Source organism: Peromyscus eremicus, chromosome 5 (genome assembly GCF_949786415.1).
Source record: "Peromyscus eremicus chromosome 5, PerEre_H2_v1, whole genome shotgun sequence".
Taxonomy (NCBI): Eukaryota; Metazoa; Chordata; class Mammalia; order Rodentia; family Cricetidae; genus Peromyscus; species Peromyscus eremicus.
In genome coordinates this window covers 17,986,863-18,005,179 of record NC_081420.1, presented here as the reverse complement: position 1 = coordinate 18,005,179, position 18,317 = coordinate 17,986,863, and the positions used below count along the sequence as shown (strand labels likewise).

Here is an 18,317-nt window from a genome sequence, read left to right as displayed (position 1 = left end):
TGTAACTCTGGCTGCAGAGAAGATCAAGGCCTGACTGAAAGATGGCCAGAGACAGCACAAGCAGGGAGTGGTACACACCAGCAACACCTCTGACAGGATCCTTATAATTCGCTCACACACAAGGAGCACTTTCATCCTCAAGACAGACAAGATGTCCACAGGAAGAAGGATAAGGACCTTGAAAGTAAAGTTCAGGGTCAGCCCAAGTGTGCTTCTTAGCTCCGCCACCCCTAGCTGAGTGATCCCAGCCATGGGAACCCTCTGGGTTTTCCTCGTTTGCATAATGCCAGTGATGGCATCAGCTGCTGCATGCCCCTTTGCGAGTCTTACTGCAGCACCAGGCATTCAGGAGAGACAATAAAAAGAATGGCCTTGAGTCCCCTTTAGCTCAACACATTCATGTGTCTGTAACAAGAGGAGAGCTGTAGAGAGATTTCTAGAATCTATATGAGTACCTGCACTGCACTGATCTTCTCTCCACCCACCCCCAATGTGAGGAGACAAATGAGAACAAAATAAAACTGTTTACTGTAAAACAATTACATGATATAGATGGGGGGGCAAGTAACAGAAATGAGAAAATTCCCACTAGGAACCAGTATTAATATTTTTACTTACACTCTACCTTCTTCCCTATGCCCATGAATACATACATGCATTTGAAATAGAATTAAACCTGTGCGTACATATATAATTTAGTTTAACATGTTTTTAGGGTATTCATATCATTTTGCCAACTAATGTTTTATAGCTGATACACTAAAACTCCCTTTTATTGCTAATAAATTTACCTACATTTAATATTTTTTTGAAACAGAATATCAGGTAGCCCAGGCTAGCTTTGAACTTGGTACACAGACAAGAATGACCTTGAATTTAAGGTCTTTCTGCCTCTACCTCCAGAGTGCTAGGATTACGAGTCATCACACCTACTTTCTTCAGTACTGGGGATCAACCCCAGAGGCTCATGAGTGAACAACTTAGCCTTACATCAAAACATTTTAAAGGACTGCAAGAGTATTGCTTTGAAAGAATGAGTCAAGAAATATTTATTTGTTGAACATACAGAATCCACCCATGTATCCATATTTATGAGAAATGACTGCACGCCATGGCAGCATGTGTCTTCTCTCTCTCCTCTGTTTTCAAGATTGGAAAAGGCAGATTGCTTAAATATAGTAAGTTTTAACAGCAAAAATTTGTTTGGGTTTGAGTGGGTGAGCTCAGAAGAATACAAACTGGCACATATACCATGGGGAATGAAATCACAGCTCACCCTTTCCAGTGAGCAGCTAGAAGATGTTGACAGGGGACTAGAGATGACAGGCAATGCGCATGCTTACTAAAGTAGGAAATCGTAAGTTTAACATCAAGCAAATGTCCCTGTTTTTTGCCCAGTCATGGTGGAGTGGATTTATGATACAGAGAAAAGCGAATTGAGTACTGCAGAGTTCTGAGTAACTCTAGAATTAATCCACATTACTTGGAACTCAAAACCCATGAATGTCCCTGTTTTTTGCCCAGTCATGGTGGAGTGGATTTATGATACAGAGAAAAGCAAATTGAGTACTGCAGAGTTCTGAGTGACTCTAGAATTAATCCACATTACTTGGAATTCAAAACCCATGAAAAGGACATTGGAACATGCCACATGAAGGTATCAAGCATGGGGCTATTTGTACAATGCCAGTGTCTCTGGTATAATTTCTTTCTCAAAGAGAAGAGTTGATTTGATAAAACATACATGAGGTGGCAACATGAGTCACAGGCCATATGATCACCTTCCATTATCAAGGCTGTGCTATAACTCTAACAATGATCAGCCACATTTCAGACAAAGGCCACTTTTGAGAGAGGCTGGGAGAGTAAGACATGCCTACAGATGTCCAAGGGTGTGGAGACATTTTCTCTTCCAGTTACAAATGCAGTCCATCTTTTAAAAGTATTCCTGACTATAACTACCAGCAGGCAAGAAGCGGGGGCTGAGGGGCTAGCAGGGAGCAGCAGAGAAAGATAGGGGACACTGAAACACTGCAAAGTCTGGAGAAGCACACAAATGAGAAATAAAGTTTTATTTGTGAAACCAGAGTCCACAGGAGATGACACACAGGAGTCAACAGCATGAGTCCCCTTGTATGATGATGAGTTTGATGATGGATCATTCACACTATCTACTGGGCAGGACTAAGAAATGCCTAGGACATGAGTGAGTCATATCATGGCGTTGCTGTGAGCACATTTCCAGGAAGGGTAAACTTAGGAGAGAAGACACACCCTAAATGTGGGTGGCACCATCCTATGAGCTGGGGTCCTGGACTGAACAAAAAGGTTAAAAAGGAGAAAGCCAACCAAGCCCCCAATTTCCTCCCTCTCTGCTTCCTTATCCACCCAGATGTGAGCAAGCAGCCTCACACTCCGGCGGCCACATCCAAGAGCCATCCCTGCCCACAGTGTGCCCCCTGACTCCCCTATGGCAATGACTACACTCTCAAACTGTGAGCCAATATAAGCCCTTCTCCTTTAAGTTGCTTCTTGTCAGGTATTTGATTTCAGCAAAGAGAAAAGTGAGTAATATAAGACCTTCCCGCAATGGTTTCAGCTCCTGCAATCTGAGCAACGACTCATGGTGGTGGATCCTTCTGTCTGAGAGACCACCACTCTTCTATCTTGACCATGTGAAAAAGAATTAAAATGACGAGATAAGAGCTCAGATACCAAACACCCAAAACCTCTTTCTGACAAAACACACTGGGACTTACTGGATCACAGAAAATGATCTGAACTGCTTGCCACAAATCTTCAATGGGTACAATCCAGGAGCTGGTAAGATGTCTCTAATAGTGAACTTCTAATAGGGATGGAGTTTTGCTTTGCTCAATTTACTTTCTCAGGGACAGAGAAGCAGATGATCAGGACCCATTGTATACTGTATAGTGACCCTTTTGTACATTCAAAGTTGAGTATTATATAGACTTAGGTTTGCCTTCAAAGTGCCCTTCAAACGCTTTGAAGGGTACACAGGATGGGTCATAACACATTCTGTCTCTGCAGGCCCAACCAAGTAAAGATGATGCAGAGCCTAAGATGCTCACCCAGTCTCTTCAGAGACACTTACATGTGTCTACCTTGTCAGGAAACTGCTGGTGTGATGTGATCCACAACTGGAGTGAATGTGTGGGCTGCTGACCTTTGGAAGCGCCATCTTGCATTTGCTATACTTTGGACCTTAAATGTCCTCTAAAGGACCTGAGGTTGAAAGGTCGGTCCCCAGAGTGACACTACTGGGAAGTGATAGAGCCTTAAGAGGCAGGAACTAGAAAAAAAAAGTCCCGGGCTCACAGGCACATACCCTAGAAGAGGACTCCGGAACTCTGGGCTTCCTTCATCCTTCTTCATTCCTTGGCTATGAGGTGAGCATGTCACCTCCGTCATGTGCTCCCACCATTTATGTCTTGAGTTGCCCAAGGCCCCCCAAAAGGGGGTGATGGATCATGAATTGATACCCCCAAACTATGAGCCAGCCTAATCCTTCTTCTCCCTTTGTAAGTTGATTATCTGGGATGAAAGACAGAGAAAGCAGCTCCTTATCTTGGCTATCATCATTTAATGAACAGCTGATTTCTGCTAACAAAGTTCAGCCCTCCTTTCCAGCCCAAACTAAGTCTCTCTCCTAGTAAACTCTAGCAGCTCCACTGCACAGAAGAGCAAAGCAAAGCTCAAGAACACACAAGTGACAATGTTTGTCCGTTTCATGACCAAAGGGGAAAGCCGAGCTCCCCAGCTCCCTGCATTATGTGTTTCTTGTCTTTATTTTTTTTTCAGGTCTCCACACACTAGCATTCTGACAGACACAAAAAGTAAGAGCCAGCTGTCACTAAGACGGCAGACAGTCCTTTTTCAGGTAATTATTTCGAGGGTAAGTAAACAAGAGCGGCAAGGGAACTTACCCGTGATACTCAGCAAAGAGTCTTGCCTTAGCGGTCCAGTGGGTGCTAGGCAAGCGCTCTCCAGGCGGAACAACGGGACCTAAAGTGCTGACAGTTGCATCACCACAAAATGTAGCCCTGGCAAGTGAGTCTAACAATTACTGTGCATCACTCTGATTATGAGCCACAAGCATGCAATCAACAGCAGAGAGACGGTCCTAAACGATCTCCATCAGCATTTTACTTCAGTTCTCAAAGCGAGGCGGCTGAGCACACTTCCATCTGACCTAAGCGCAATGCTGACAACCCAAACCCCAAGAATACATAAGAACAAGGACAGTCTGAGAACACTGGCCATGGTGGTGGCCGCCAGGTATAATGGATGAGTTTTAGTTGATTCAATTCTTCCATTTATTACCTTAGTAATAATAAAGTAATAAAAAAAAATAAAGACAAGAAGGTAGTTCTCACCTAATAAAGCCATGCAAACAGGCAACCCAATTTAAATCAAGGAGAACTTTAAGTCGGTTTTACGCATTCCCTAAACTATATGACATGCATGTTCCTTGAAGGACTTTGATATCCCATTCTAAATTTTGTGATTCTTCCCTTAAATTCTGGCCCAGCTCTGAGAGTCTAAAGTTTATAGTATTTATTTCCATATTCCCATTTCCTAGGCACCCAGTGCCTGGCCTTTATGTTACATACTGAACAACCTGCAGGAAGGAATGCATTTTCACAGCACCATAAATAAAGAGGTGCGTGAACCCAAAGATGACTTCAAGTAAGACAAACTACTAGCATCTCACAGGGCAACTTTCAAGTTATGAAATTCTTCTAAACTGGAAAAGTGATTGTAAATATATGCTGTGGAGATCTGTTTTTAGGGAACTCTGTCTTTTTGTCTGTCTCTGTCTCTATCTGTCTGTCTGTCTCTCTTACACACACACATGCACACACACACACACACACACCATACTCCCATGAGCACGCACACACATACACCAAGATAACAATTGCTGTCATACTGACTAAAGAAGTCCATTTTCAAAGGCTTCCTTCCCACCACCACTCTATTTCCAATGCTACTGTTTAAACCTCAAGTTGGAAATGGTATTTTAGGAGCATTTTTAAAGGAAAGTTAACAACTAAAATGTCCTTATACATCTAGCCAGCTCTGGGAGAGAGATACTGATTATTATACTGCCGCCTGAGGTCAGGTGTGATTTGCTGTTCCTGGCATCCTATTGGTGCTCAAAAGGTTTTGGAAGTTGGAGTGTTTGAATGTTAGGCTAGGGGTACCAAAGATGTATTGATCGATGACACACATTTTGGGGAGAAGGCACTGAGACAGGCTGGCCTCAAGCTCACCATGGTAACCAGCAGATGCTGGCCTTGAACTCCAGGTCCTCCTGCTCTCACCTCCCTAACTCTGAGATAGCGGGTGTGCAGCACCACCAAGAATGTATGCATGTGGACACATATATGTGCATCCACGATCTTATTCCACATTTCATTTAACATAAATGACACTCTTGATTTCTCTCTTTAACCTCTTTTACAAATAGCTTCTTCTGGCAGGAGAAAAGGACGGTTGCCTCTATGTTGTCACTAGGCTGTTAAGTGACAGACATTGGGCCAATGTTTATTAATTAGCAGAAGCCACCAGGACACAAGCACTGGCCTCTGTAGAGCTTGGTGCTCCATTCAAACCCCTCAATTATCTTGGTTGTGTGGATAGATTTCAGCCCTTGTACTCAACTACTCAACATCATTATCTCCCTAGTCGATACACATCTCAGCTAAAGGTACATGTGTAACAGTCTATTTCTTGTGTAATTCCCATGTACTTGACTACTTACTCTACCTTAGGTTCTTATCTGGTCTTAGTTATTTGATGACCTTTTTTTTTGGTCATTAGTCAATTAATTACTTTTTAAAATGTTTTAATTAGCACATATTAATTGTAACTAATAATGGGTTACAACATGACACTTTCATACATATAGATAATATATTTTGATCATTTTCATTTTCTTCTTATCCTCTCTTGCCCCTCTCTCCAACTATCAGTCCCTCCTCCTAAGTTTCTCTCCTACTTTCGAGTCTATTTTAAAATTTTGATTTCCTCAAAAAAACCAAAAAAAAATTTTTTTATTTCCTTATTAATTTATTTTAGTGACCCTGTGAATATCATTGGTGCTGTTTACAGAAGCATGCTTTTTGTTCATTGCTTTTCACTTATGATATAGTGTCTTATTCTATAGCCCAGGTTTGCCTGAAAGTTACTACATAGCCCAGGCTGACTCACCCTTGTACCAGTGATTTCGTGTAAGGCTCCTAAACACTGAACCACCATGCCTAGATACTTTTGTGTTTATTTACTTATGCATTTGTTTTTTGTTGTTGTTGTTTGTTTTTATAGACAGGGTCTCATTAAGCAGTCCTGACTGGCCTAGAACTGACCATGTAAATAAACCATGCTCTGGTCCTCCTGCCCTTGATGCTGAGTGCTAAGATTGCAGAAGTATGCCTTCATGGCTGGCTGGGTCTTTTTAGTTTTAATGTGAAGATTTCTCTTGAGCTAGGAGCTAATTAGACAATACAGGAAAAGCATGCCTCTTCTGATTTCAGTATCAAGTTGTTATTATCTTTTTATACAAGTCAAAGTCTAGGGCTGGAGACTCATTGATAAAGCTCATTGATAGAGTACTTGCTTGGCATGTAGAAGGTGCCAGGTGCAATCCCCTTTACCACAAAACAAAGATGGAATCTATTCAGGTCATTGCAAGGGGGCATCATTAGGTTTAGGTGCTTTACAAGTTCATTAGCACCCCAAATGCTAAAGCTGTCTTGAGTGTTTCCTTGCTATTCAACCTTGCAAAGTATTCTGCTTGCCAACTGCTGGAGGATACAGGTGTTGACTTCTGCCAATGTCATGCCATCCAGGGTGAGAGCCAACTCAGCTTGCCTTCAAGAGAAGGGCTCCAGTGCCCAGGAGCTGTATATTAGAATGATTTCATAACCAGAGTGCAACTATGACACTGTCAAAAATCATACTTGTGATTTTCATCTACCCTCTTCTATCTACTATGCCACCTTTACCTGCAGCCCACTGGAAGTCTGTCCACAGAAGCCTTCCACCTCTTCCAGCATGGATGAGGTCTGGCCAGGACAGCAGGAATGCTGTCCGATAGGCCAGGGACTCTCCTTAAAGCTGCTAGATTGACACAGATTAAAGGGATAGCTCACTGTGCCTCTCAAGGCTCCTTCTGAGCAAGGGGGTTCATAGGCACATTTTTATCTCCTTGCTTACCTCTTTTGTGGTAAGCATCTTCTTATTTTTAGCTCTGTCCAGAAAAAAGAAGGAAGAGAAGGAAGGAGGGGAGAAAAGAGGGAAAGAGGGAGGCAGAGAGTGAAGGAAGAGGGAAGGAGAGAGGGAGGGAAGAAAGGAAGGAAGGAAGGAAGGAAGGAAGGAAGGAAGGAAGGAAGGAAGGAAGGGTGAGAGGGAAGGAGGGAGGGAGAGAAGAAGAGAGAGAGGGAGGAAGGAAGGAAGGAAAGAAGGAAGAAAAGAAGGAAGGAAGGGAAGCAAGCAGGTCAGCTAGAAAGCAGCCCTCTAGCTCCAAGATCCAAGTATTTCGCTCTGAACTTCATATTGACAATATTATAGTCATGGCAATTTAGAGGAAAATTGGAATCTAATGAGAGAAAATAAGAGAGGAGTACCGATCAAGGGACTCCTGAAAATCAGCCCCAAATAGTGCTACCAAGTCCTAGGGGTTCTCTGAGCTTATTAATACAAACCACCCCCACCCTGGGGTATGTGAAATGATTGCAGTCATTTCTTTAAAACTGTTAGTCACCCTCACGATGATTTACCTCTGCACAAGGGCAGTCTGTAACCAGGGATCCATCTATATGGTTTTGTCACCCGAGATGCCTCAAGGTCAGCGACTAGAGTAACCTGATAAGAATGATCTCACCCACTCACTATAGCACAGTGGTGTCACCGATCAATACAGGAATGCCACATACCGTCCACCGAGCCTCCTCCAGGGAGTTCCTGCGCAGAGCAGAAACAAATTATACCCTTCAAGACAGATGACACAGGAAGACAGAAGGGTGCTTTCTGCAAAGTGAATCCTTTGTTCTGTGTGAGGGGTGCCAATCCAACTCAGGAAAGGGAGTGAGAGCAGAAGAGTCCACTTGAGGGAGGCGTGGTGGGAAGGGGGCTCTCTTTTCTCCGCCTGATGCTGCCCTCACCCTTCGACTTGAGAGTACCACACAAGCCAGGTGCAGTGCAGGGTACTCCTGTAATCCTAGCATGTTGGAGGTGAAGACAGGAGGGTCAGAAGTTCAAGGGAACATCTAGCTGCCTAGTTGAGTTTGAGGCCAACCTGGGATAATGAGACTCTGTCTATTATCTATTATATATATATATAAAGTATAAACACAAATGACTGCCATGCTGATAACTAAGAAACAGACCTCTGTTTTAAAACTTGCCCCACAGCGTTGATCTCCATTATAAAGCAGGGGAAGGGTCAGTAACAGTATTGCATATGGTAGAGCACTTCCCATATGGTAGCCTCTATTCTATTAACAAATGCAAATTGGCTTAACTTTCCCAACACTCTAGGGAAACAGACTCCATTTTTTAAATATCCATTGAACAGACAGGAACACCAAGGCACAGAGGGGTCAGTAAGATATGCCTGAAGGAGGTGCATGGATGAGGGCTTAAGGGTAGTTTTCACACTCAAGAGTCGAGGCACACAATTATTAAATTGTCTAGTTAACAACAGCTGCTACCACACTGTACCTTTGATGGTGGTACTCACAGCTTCAAGAGCTATGTATTTTTATCTATGCTTTATCCATCAGCTTGAAATAACCACTCTGCATGTGTAATCTCTCTCCCAATGAGGAGGCTTCTGCAGAGACCCATGTGTGCTTGTGTGTGTGATGAAGGAATGACAGGATGAGGAGCTGCCTCTAATTCATCCCTTAGTCATCCCTTAAGACAGACTGGGAGCCCCTGACCAGCCTAATTTCCAGATAACAGAGATGAGGTTTGAGGAAATCATGACTCATCCAAGGTCATGCTGCTTTGCATACAAGCTCTCCCACTACATGCCTGTGGTTTTCAAAAATGCAAAACCCATGGCATTTTTTCTTAAAAAAAAAAAAAGTTTATATAACTATGACATACAACAGCACTAAATAAGAAGTTGTTCTCATAGAGAGTCTGAGGGGGCCCAAAGCCTGAAGGCTTATGGGGGAGGGAAAGGATTTGTATAAAGTCACTGGAGACTTGTGACAGCATCCTAGATACCTCTGGGACTTTTACCCACAGCAATGAGAAATAGCAGAGAGTAGCCTTGGACCTAACCCCTCTGAGAAGAGAGGGGTAACCTGTCACCACCTTCACTGCCCACTGATCTACACCTCCAACCCTAAGTAGATAGGCAACAGCCTTCTAGCTGTGAACAGTCCTGCTTCCGGCCTCCCTGCTCCAGCACTTTTTTTTTTAGGGTCTATTCTGTGTTTGTTCCTTTCCAGCTCTGGGGAATCTTCCTATTGACCCCCAGAAGCTCACAATCTTTGGTGACTTGAATTTTCATCAGTAGCTGGGACAGGGGTCAAGGTGTGATAAGGGGTTTTTGCATGCGTGTGGACTGGACACCTTGAAGCAAATCTGAGCTCCTTTCTAGGGACAAAAGGAACGTAGACCAGGAACAGGGGGCAAATCTGCAAGGCGGACTGTCCCTGAGGCTGCAGAATCCCGGCAGGCACAAAGCCATGGAGGTTACAGAAGGTCAGAGAGGGGGGCTCACCCCCATCAGTCTTCACCCAGTCTCCTCACTTAAAGGAAATTGTGTCCCACCCAGAAAAAGTCCCTTGGCCAAAGTTGTGCGACAGCATGGCTGACACTAAAGGTTTGTGACATCTCACCAGTGAGCATCCAAAACTCTAAGAAGAATGAGGGCGTGAGCCACAGGGGGAACCAAAGGAGGTTCTGGTGATGCCGAATGATGTGAGACAGTCAAATACTCTGAAATCGAAGTCGTATGTGCTTCTGTGTAAAACCAGCTCTTAAGGGTCTCGGGGGGAAATCCATCACCTGGAATCACGTGAAGGCTTGTCAAGTGCTTTAAGGCTCCACCAGGAGAGGTGAATATTGAAATATTGAGAGACAGGAAAAAAGGGCTAACCTTCCCCCCCCCCCCCCCGCAGCCTGAGTTCTGAGCTGCTTTCAGATGTCTAGCAGGTGAAGGGGGGGGTAGTGGGAGCTGCTTCTGAAAGGGAGGCCCCATGCGTGCTCATTAGCATACGCTATCCGCATTCACTCCAGATGAGATTCCATCACAGAAACCTATTTATGCATTCCTTAATATAAATCTAAATTGCTCTCTTCAAATAGCAGAGAGAGCTGAGCTTCAGCAAGGGGAAGGAGAAGTGATGGCATTAAGAGCCAGGCTGCATTTTCAGCTTGTCTTCCACCCTGTCACCCTGCCTTGACAGGCTTAACTTACACACCTCACTGAGCTCATCCCAGCACTCAGGGCAAACAGGCTTTCTCTAGAGGGGACGCCAAGGAGTACTCAATGCTCCGGACCACTAGGGGGTCATTGGTAAGTCTTGACCTAGGTGGGTCCTTGTGTACTTCCAACAGATAGATACAGCTTATGACAGCTCAGCTGGTAAACGACGTGCCCTGCAGGCATGAGGACCCGAGTGCAGTCTCCTAGGACACATGTTTCAAAAACAGCTAGGTGCGGTGGCATGTGCTTGTAAGGCCAGTATAGGGGAGGCATGGCTGGAGAATCCCTGGGGCTCACTGGCCCACCAGCCTAGTCACTTAGAGTTTCAGTAGGAGATCTTAGTCTTAAAACTTAAGATGGGTGGGACCCTGAGTAACAACACCCCCACACATATACACACATACACACATATATACACATGTGCATACATATATACACATACACATACATACATATACATGTACACACATACATATAAACATACACATATGCATACACATGTATACACATAAAAATACACACATACATACAGGAACACAATACATACATGCACACACACATACACATAGACATACAAATAAACAAATGCCTTCACATACATACACATATCCACACACAGACACATGTGCATGTACACACACATACATACACACGCATACACACATACACACACAGAGACATGCATTCACACGTTCACACTTCATGCAAAGGAAGACACCAACAATGCCAAGCCGCACACCTGACACTTCTGATGTGATTCGCCAGGAGCTGCACACACTCTTCCTAGAGATGATGCATTTAAACCCAGCACACCCACAGAGGACTTGGAAATGAAAAGGCGGGGAGGCAGGAGTATGGCACAAGCAGTGTGCGTGGAATGGAGCGCATGGAGTGGCTTTAGTTCTGCTTATTTCTTCCCATGTCCCCAGGCTGCCATGTCATTCCTTGGGGGAGGAGAAGGTAGGGAGTGGGGGCAGCTGTGCCTCAGTGCCTATTTTCTGATGAATGATAATTTACAATACCTTTTCCCACCTATGGAAAAACAGCAGTTCTGTAACTTAAGTTCCTACGCAGAAGCAATGTTTCAATTCTTTTTATTTGGAGTAAGACAAACCAACCTGTGAAATAGTGAAAGGTTTAAATGAAAGCCCCAAAGTCCAAAAATCATATCCTAAAACAAGGTCCCATAAGACTCCACAGGAAAGCAATCAGGGAGAAAAAGAATGATCAATTACCTATATATTAATCTTCTAAACGAGGCTTGAACCAGAGCCCTGCAGCAAATTTTAGCTAGGCACTGATTTTTATGTTTTCTGGCCACCACTGTTTCAGCTACTAGTTTTTAGGTTTTTATGAGTATTTGTCTCCATATATGTGTGTGTTTCACAGGCATGCAGTGTCTAAGGAGGTCACAAGAGGTCAGCACATCTGCTGGAACTGGATTTACAGAAGGTTGTGAGCCACCACGCGGGCCATGGGAACTGAACCTGGGTCTTCTGCAGGAACAAGGGCTCTTAACTGTGGAGTCATTTCTCCAGCCCCTGTTTTATTTGAAACCTTTTCTTTTACATTTATTTTCTGTGTGAGGGGAGTGGGCATGTTACAGCAGTCATATGGAGGTCAGAGGACAATCTGTAGGAGTCTGTTCTCTCCTTCCACCACGTGCGCTCTCAATTTTGAACTCAGGTCATCAGGCCTGGCAGCAAGTGCCCTTACCAGCTGAGCCATCTCTCTGGCCCCCAGCAGTTTTCACAAAACCCAAACTTTCAGCATAGTCAGAACTTTCTAGAATGCATATGTTTTCAAGCATATACATACCTCTACAGAAAATAAGTGCTGTGAATATGTGTTGCTACCTTTGGTTAATACAGAAGCTGCTTTGGCCTATGGCAACACAGGTTATAGCCAGGTGGGAAATCCAAGGAAAGATACAGAGAGAAGAAAGGCAGAGTCAGGGGAGATGCCTGGGACCCCCGGGGGAGAAAGATGTAATGGAACACAGGTAAAGCCACGAGACTTGTGGCAATACATAGATGAATAGAGATGGGTTCATTTAAGATAAAAGAGCTAGTTAGCAATAAGCCTGAGCCTAGACCAAACAGTTTGTAATTAATATAAGCCTCTGTGTATTTATTTGGGACCAAGCGGCTGCGGGACACAGGAAAACTTCTGGCTACATTTACTGTCTACTACTTTTAGAGCTTTGTCCTTGAGTTAAAGCTGGTTGCTGACCTTGGGGCTTGGACTTGAACTTGGAAGTCCCATAAAGACTTCCCACAGCCAGAGGACTTAATTGTGGCATGTGAAATCATAAGGAAATTCTACTTTCCTGGGCATGGTGGTCCATGCTTGCCATCCCAGAACTGAGGAGGCTGAGGCAGGAGTAGCTGAAGCTCGAAGCCAGCCTGAATTACAGAGTGAGGCCCCATTGTGGTTTGGATGTGAAATAACTCATGTGTTTGGAGACTGACCCTCACTGAAGGAAGCGGGTCCCTGGGAGGGAAGACACCATGAGATTCTACAATACAGTCCCACCCTGCTCTGCTCTCTGCTTCTTGGTTGCAGACACAATCTGAGCAGCTGCGTGGTCCTCCTACCATGCCTTCGCGGCCAGGACACTGTATCCCTTCCAAAACTCTTCCCTCTCTAAGGAGCTTTTGCCAGGCATTTTATCAGGGCAACAAGAGGAGGACATAGAAGGGACCTTGTTCAGGCAGAGGTGAGGTAGGGCACAGGACAACCAGACCAACAATCTCTTTATTCATTTTCAAGTCTAGCATAATGAAAATGATTAGGGGCGTATAGGGCATTAGGGGCTTCAAACCTTAGTATGCCATGCTGAGTGGGTCACAGAACAACTTCGAGCCTTGCTTCCAAACCAAGAGGAATCGGGAGTCAAAGGCTTGCTCATAGCTTTCGCCTTCTCCAGACTCCACCTTGCTCAGTTCCTTGTCTTCCTTTGCCAGCAGGGACCTGGTGTGTTAAGAAGGCCGTGCCTTTGAGCTCGGAGGACTCTGACAATGGCTTTCCTCACATTGTTCCCACAGTAACCAGAGCCAGCCGTCCAGGCCAGCCAGCCAAGTTGTGGCTCAGGATCACACACAACAGGACCTCTGCTCAGAGAACTTCAGCTTCAGGCTCTTCCTTCCCTGGACCGTGGGCTGCAGGTCAGCACACTCCTGGCAACCCAGGAGTGACTCTGGGATCCTGGAGGCTTCATGTCTAGAGATAGCCACAACCATCTGACACTTCTCCACTAATGATGGCTGGAAGGTCCCGGCACCTTAAGATCTCTGAACTTATGTACATAGCTCTGGGGTTCTGTGGGGTCCCCATAACATGTAGACATCAGGTTTTCCCAAGCATTTTGGTACCTTCTGATACCATGGAGAGGGTAATGGGGCTTGGATGAGGGTGACCATCTCAGAAGAGAGAATGGGAGACTTGTAAAGACGCAGCTCTGAGCAGTCAGGATAAGGAAAGTTCCCTTTCACCGGGAGCTCAACTATGCGATCCTAATAAGGGAAGCTCCTTGGAAAGCACTGCTTGTATTTTTAGCTTTTCTAAGGGAGGAAGGAGTTTTTGAATGGAGAAAATGGAAAGGAATAGAGGGCAAGGGTTTTGGAGTTGGGTGGGGGAGCTGTGGAAAGGGGCGGCAAGATCAGGAAAATCTCAGACTTCAGGGACAGATATGCGGTTTCCTCCTTTCTTGACAGATGGGCACAGCTGGGCTTCCTGATTGCATAACATAACGCTAAGTTCTCCTGATCCAGACATCAAGCGAAAAAAGGAGTTGGAAAAGGGAGATACTTTCTCTGAGAACACGGCCAGTGTACACCTCATATGTGTGGATTTTGAATTTGAGACAGGGTTTGGTTGTGTAGCCCAGGTTAGCCTTGAACTCATTATGTAGCCCAAGATGGCCTCGAACTCCAGCCTCAGCCTCTCGAGTGCTGGGATTACTTGTGTGAGCCACCACACCCAGCTCTCAGGTTCTATTCCTGAGACAGCAAAGGAGGCCAGGCAGAGAAAGAGCTTGACAATTGAGTCTGATTTGAATGTAGCCCTAACTTTCATATCCTCAAAGAAACACCCTGTCTAGACTTACAGACATCAGAAATCAATAACAGATGAATGGATTCCTCCTAAGTGACCTTATTATGTTCCTAGCAAAGTGAAGATACCCGTCTAGAAAAACAAAACAAAACAAAACAAAACCAAAAACCAAAACCCCAAATCCTAATGAGCTGAAGAATCCAGTGTGTGTAATGTGTGTATTCTTCAATTCATGGGGACTGCTAATTGCTGGAACTCTGAGTTCAGATGCCACCGGGTCTGTAAGGACCTTTCTAAAACACAAAGTACTTCGTCACAAATTCATTTGCCTGCTAGTTTTAAGAGCAAGATTGCAAACTATGCAAGTAAACAGCCTTGTGGTGTGGTTGACACAGGCCTGGAGCCGACAAGGGAACACAGCGGCTAGTTTCCCAACTCCAAAATAGGACTAAAGGACTTTGTGCTATAGGAGGAGTCGCTGTGTTTTGTTTAATGGAACTAAATTTGTGCCCATTTAAATTGTGAGCAGGTGGCACTGGGTAGCAAAGCAACCCCGAAAATATTCCCACTTAGTGAATGCAGTTGTATGTATAATTAGCTGAGGGTTATTTTAAAGTACTCTCATCTCTGTGCTCTTTTGTGCAATTCAAACTGGTGAGGACTAGGGGGAGGCTTTTGAATTTATTATAAAAGTACAGCCATCCATCATATCATCTGTTAAGAAATAAAAATGAAGGAAGGTATTGGGAGACCTCTCAGCATCTATTTATTAGGCTCAGACCGAAGGGAAGAGCTCTCTTTCTTTCAGAGGAATGAGTCAGTTGCTGGTCGGGAGAAAGGAGCAGGCTAAACAATGGAGTCAAGACGGGGAGGAGGCAGGAAAAATCAGAAGTACATCTGAGAGCCCTAACATTTGTTCATGTGAAATTTCCAACACGAACAAAGCTGCACAATGGAATGCCAAATATTCCTTACCCAAACATCCGTGAAGTGCTGACTCATGGCTGATTGTATGCCTCCAAGTGAATTCCAGGCCCATCACTGAATTCCTCAGCATTTCAGTATGAAGCATACAATTTCAAACTCGCTCAGCATCCTGAGGTCTAACTCAAGTGACTCTAGGCTCTGCCTCCATACAAGGCAGCAGCCTGGCTGAGATCCAGGTCTTCTCGGGGACCTGTGTGTTCTCTTCCAAGCCCACCATGTTCTTTCCCAGGCACCCCTCAGGTCTCTTCCCCTTTTGTCCCTCTCCCTGGTCTCTGGAATTGAACCACGGTTGGTCCTCAGTATTATTGCATAACAGAGGTCGGAAATCCTGGGTTTTGATCTTGACCATGTTACTTTTCCCCTTGAGGCTTCATTGTCTCTTCTGTTAAGCAAGGGCATGAAATCTCTACTACAAGACACAATTCCTTGTGACATAGTCATAAAAATAGTGGATTTTCAACTTCCAGCAGATTTTCAAATGTGGTTTCGTGGACTTTACAAAGAAGTTCTTAGGAGCCATAAAGTGGAGGACATGAGACCCTTTCTGTGAGGTGGGGTCTCCTGTGTTAGTGAGTTAGGGGCATACTAATTATATAAATTAGTTAGGGGCATGCTAATGACATAACTTTTCTCTGATAACTTTGCATGGTAAGTTTATTTTTTTCACATATAAATTAAAACCAACTATTTCAACATGTTGAACTGGAAGTTTTGCTGTGGGATGTTCTGTATGGCAAATGTGTTGCTGATTAGCCAATAAATAAAACACTGATTGGCCATTGGCTAGGCAGGAAGTGTAGGTGGGACAAGGAGGAGAATAAAGCTGGGAAGTGGAAGGCTGAGTCAGAGAGACACTGCCAGCCGCCACGATGACAAACAGCATGTGAAGATGCCGGTAAGCCACGAGCCATGTGGCAAGGTATAGATTTATAGAAATGAATTAATTTAAGCTGTAAGAACAGTTAGCAAGAAGCCTGCCACGGCCATACAGTTTGTAACAAATATAAGTCTCTGTGTTTACTTGGTCGGGTCTGAGTGGCTGTAGGACTGGCAGGTGAGAGAGATTTGCCCTGCCTGTAGGCCAGGCAGGAAAACTCCAGCAACAAAGTTTCTTTAAAAAAAAAAAAAAAAAAAAAAAAAAAAAAAAAAAAAAAAAAAACCTCAAATGTTTCATATAATATAAATTAACATTCCCCAAAAAGATGCTACTAGCATCCTTCAGAGAAAGAACATGCAAACTCAAAAAAAAAAAAAAAAAGTGAAAAGCAAAACGAAACATTCCCTCTCTCATCACGGGGCTTGCCAAGCCCCCAGCAGAAGCAGGCTTACAATAGATCCTCAAATCATCACAAGCAGTGTCCAAGCCTGCAGAGAGAACCAGAAAATGAAGGGCTTTGCAGAAATGATTTTGAAAAGTCTGCTGCTCACCTGTACACCTTCCGCTCCTCAAGCACACGAAGGGGTGGTCTTAGGGGAAGGGATGGAGTGAGGTCATGGTAACACGAAGAAGCCTGGTTCTAAATAAACCTCAGGGCTTCAGATTGGTCTTTAATGCATTTGCTTTTAGAGGCCAAACCACAGGAAGTGTCATCTCTTGGAGTGTACACTGCCAACCGCTGCATACCACATGCAGGCTCACCCATAAAGCCCAAGTCCCAGGTCACAAATCAGATGGGGCAGAGTTGGGTACAGAAAATGGCCAGCCAATGTGGGCTGACTTCTTGGGGGTCATAGTGAAGGGTCACAAACTAGGTGGTTCCTAAATTTGGAAATGTATTGTCTAGGTGTCTTGGGAAACCGAAGTCCAGAATGAGGGGTCAGCAAGTCTGCTTACCATGCCCTCTCTGGGACTGGGGAGGACTGACTGTTCCCTGCCTCTTTCTTAACTTTGGTGGTCTTCTTGCCATCTCTAATGTTCCCTGATGTCTTCCTTCACAGAGCATTGTCTCTGAGTGGCTTTCTCTGTGTTCAAATTTTCCGTTTTTATAAGGATACCACCCATACTACAGGGGCCTCATTTTTACTTGGTCAGATGCAAACACTATACTTCCAAACAAGACCTCAGGCATGCTACTAAGGATTCTAGGGGTGCTAGAGATGGGTAATCTAGCATCTTTGGTGGGTATAGTTTAGCAAGTGACACCTGTTCACTCAGACTTGATTTAGGAAAGGAAAGAGAAGTACAGGAAGCCAGCTCCCATGGAGGTGAATGCTGTCTCACAGAACATGCCACCAGTGCCCAAGTCATCCACCAGACCTCAGTGGTTGAACTTAAGAACAGGCATGCCACACATGGGGACACACCCCAGAACATAGCCACCGACTTTATTGTGACATCAAGACTCATTTATAGTGGGTCCCTCCTATATCCTTCTCAATTTTGGCTATGTAACTAACATGTAACCTACACAGTCACCTGCTGGTTGTACATCTCATCATATGTTCAGTCCGTTTTGGCTCCTCTTTCTTTAGTAGCTCATGCATTTAGGACAAGAAAAAATAAAAAAGCTCTTTTAGAAAAGAGATTCAGAATACATTTTTACCTATGTCTCTGTCTGGCATGGTTATTAGTCCACAGAAAAAAACCATGATATTTATCACAGGCACAAACATTTGTAGTTTTTGGGTATTTTTTTTTAATAGACAGAGTCTCATGTAGTCCAGGCTAGCCTTGAACTCTTTATGTAGCTGATAGTAACCTTGAACTCCAGTCTTCCTACTTCTACCTCCAGTGTGCTATGTGACAGCATGGCCCACCATGGCTAGCTTATGAGGTGCTGGAAATCAAACCCTGGGCTTTGTG

The 18,317-nt window shown here is 44.4% G+C and overlaps 1 long non-coding RNA gene across 1 annotated transcript in view; it reads right to left on the bottom strand.

The window, feature by feature from the left end:
- Window positions 1-18,317, bottom strand: part of LOC131910543 (uncharacterized) — a 112,300-nt gene that overhangs the window by 950 nt on the left and 93,033 nt on the right. The window lies entirely within an intron of this gene.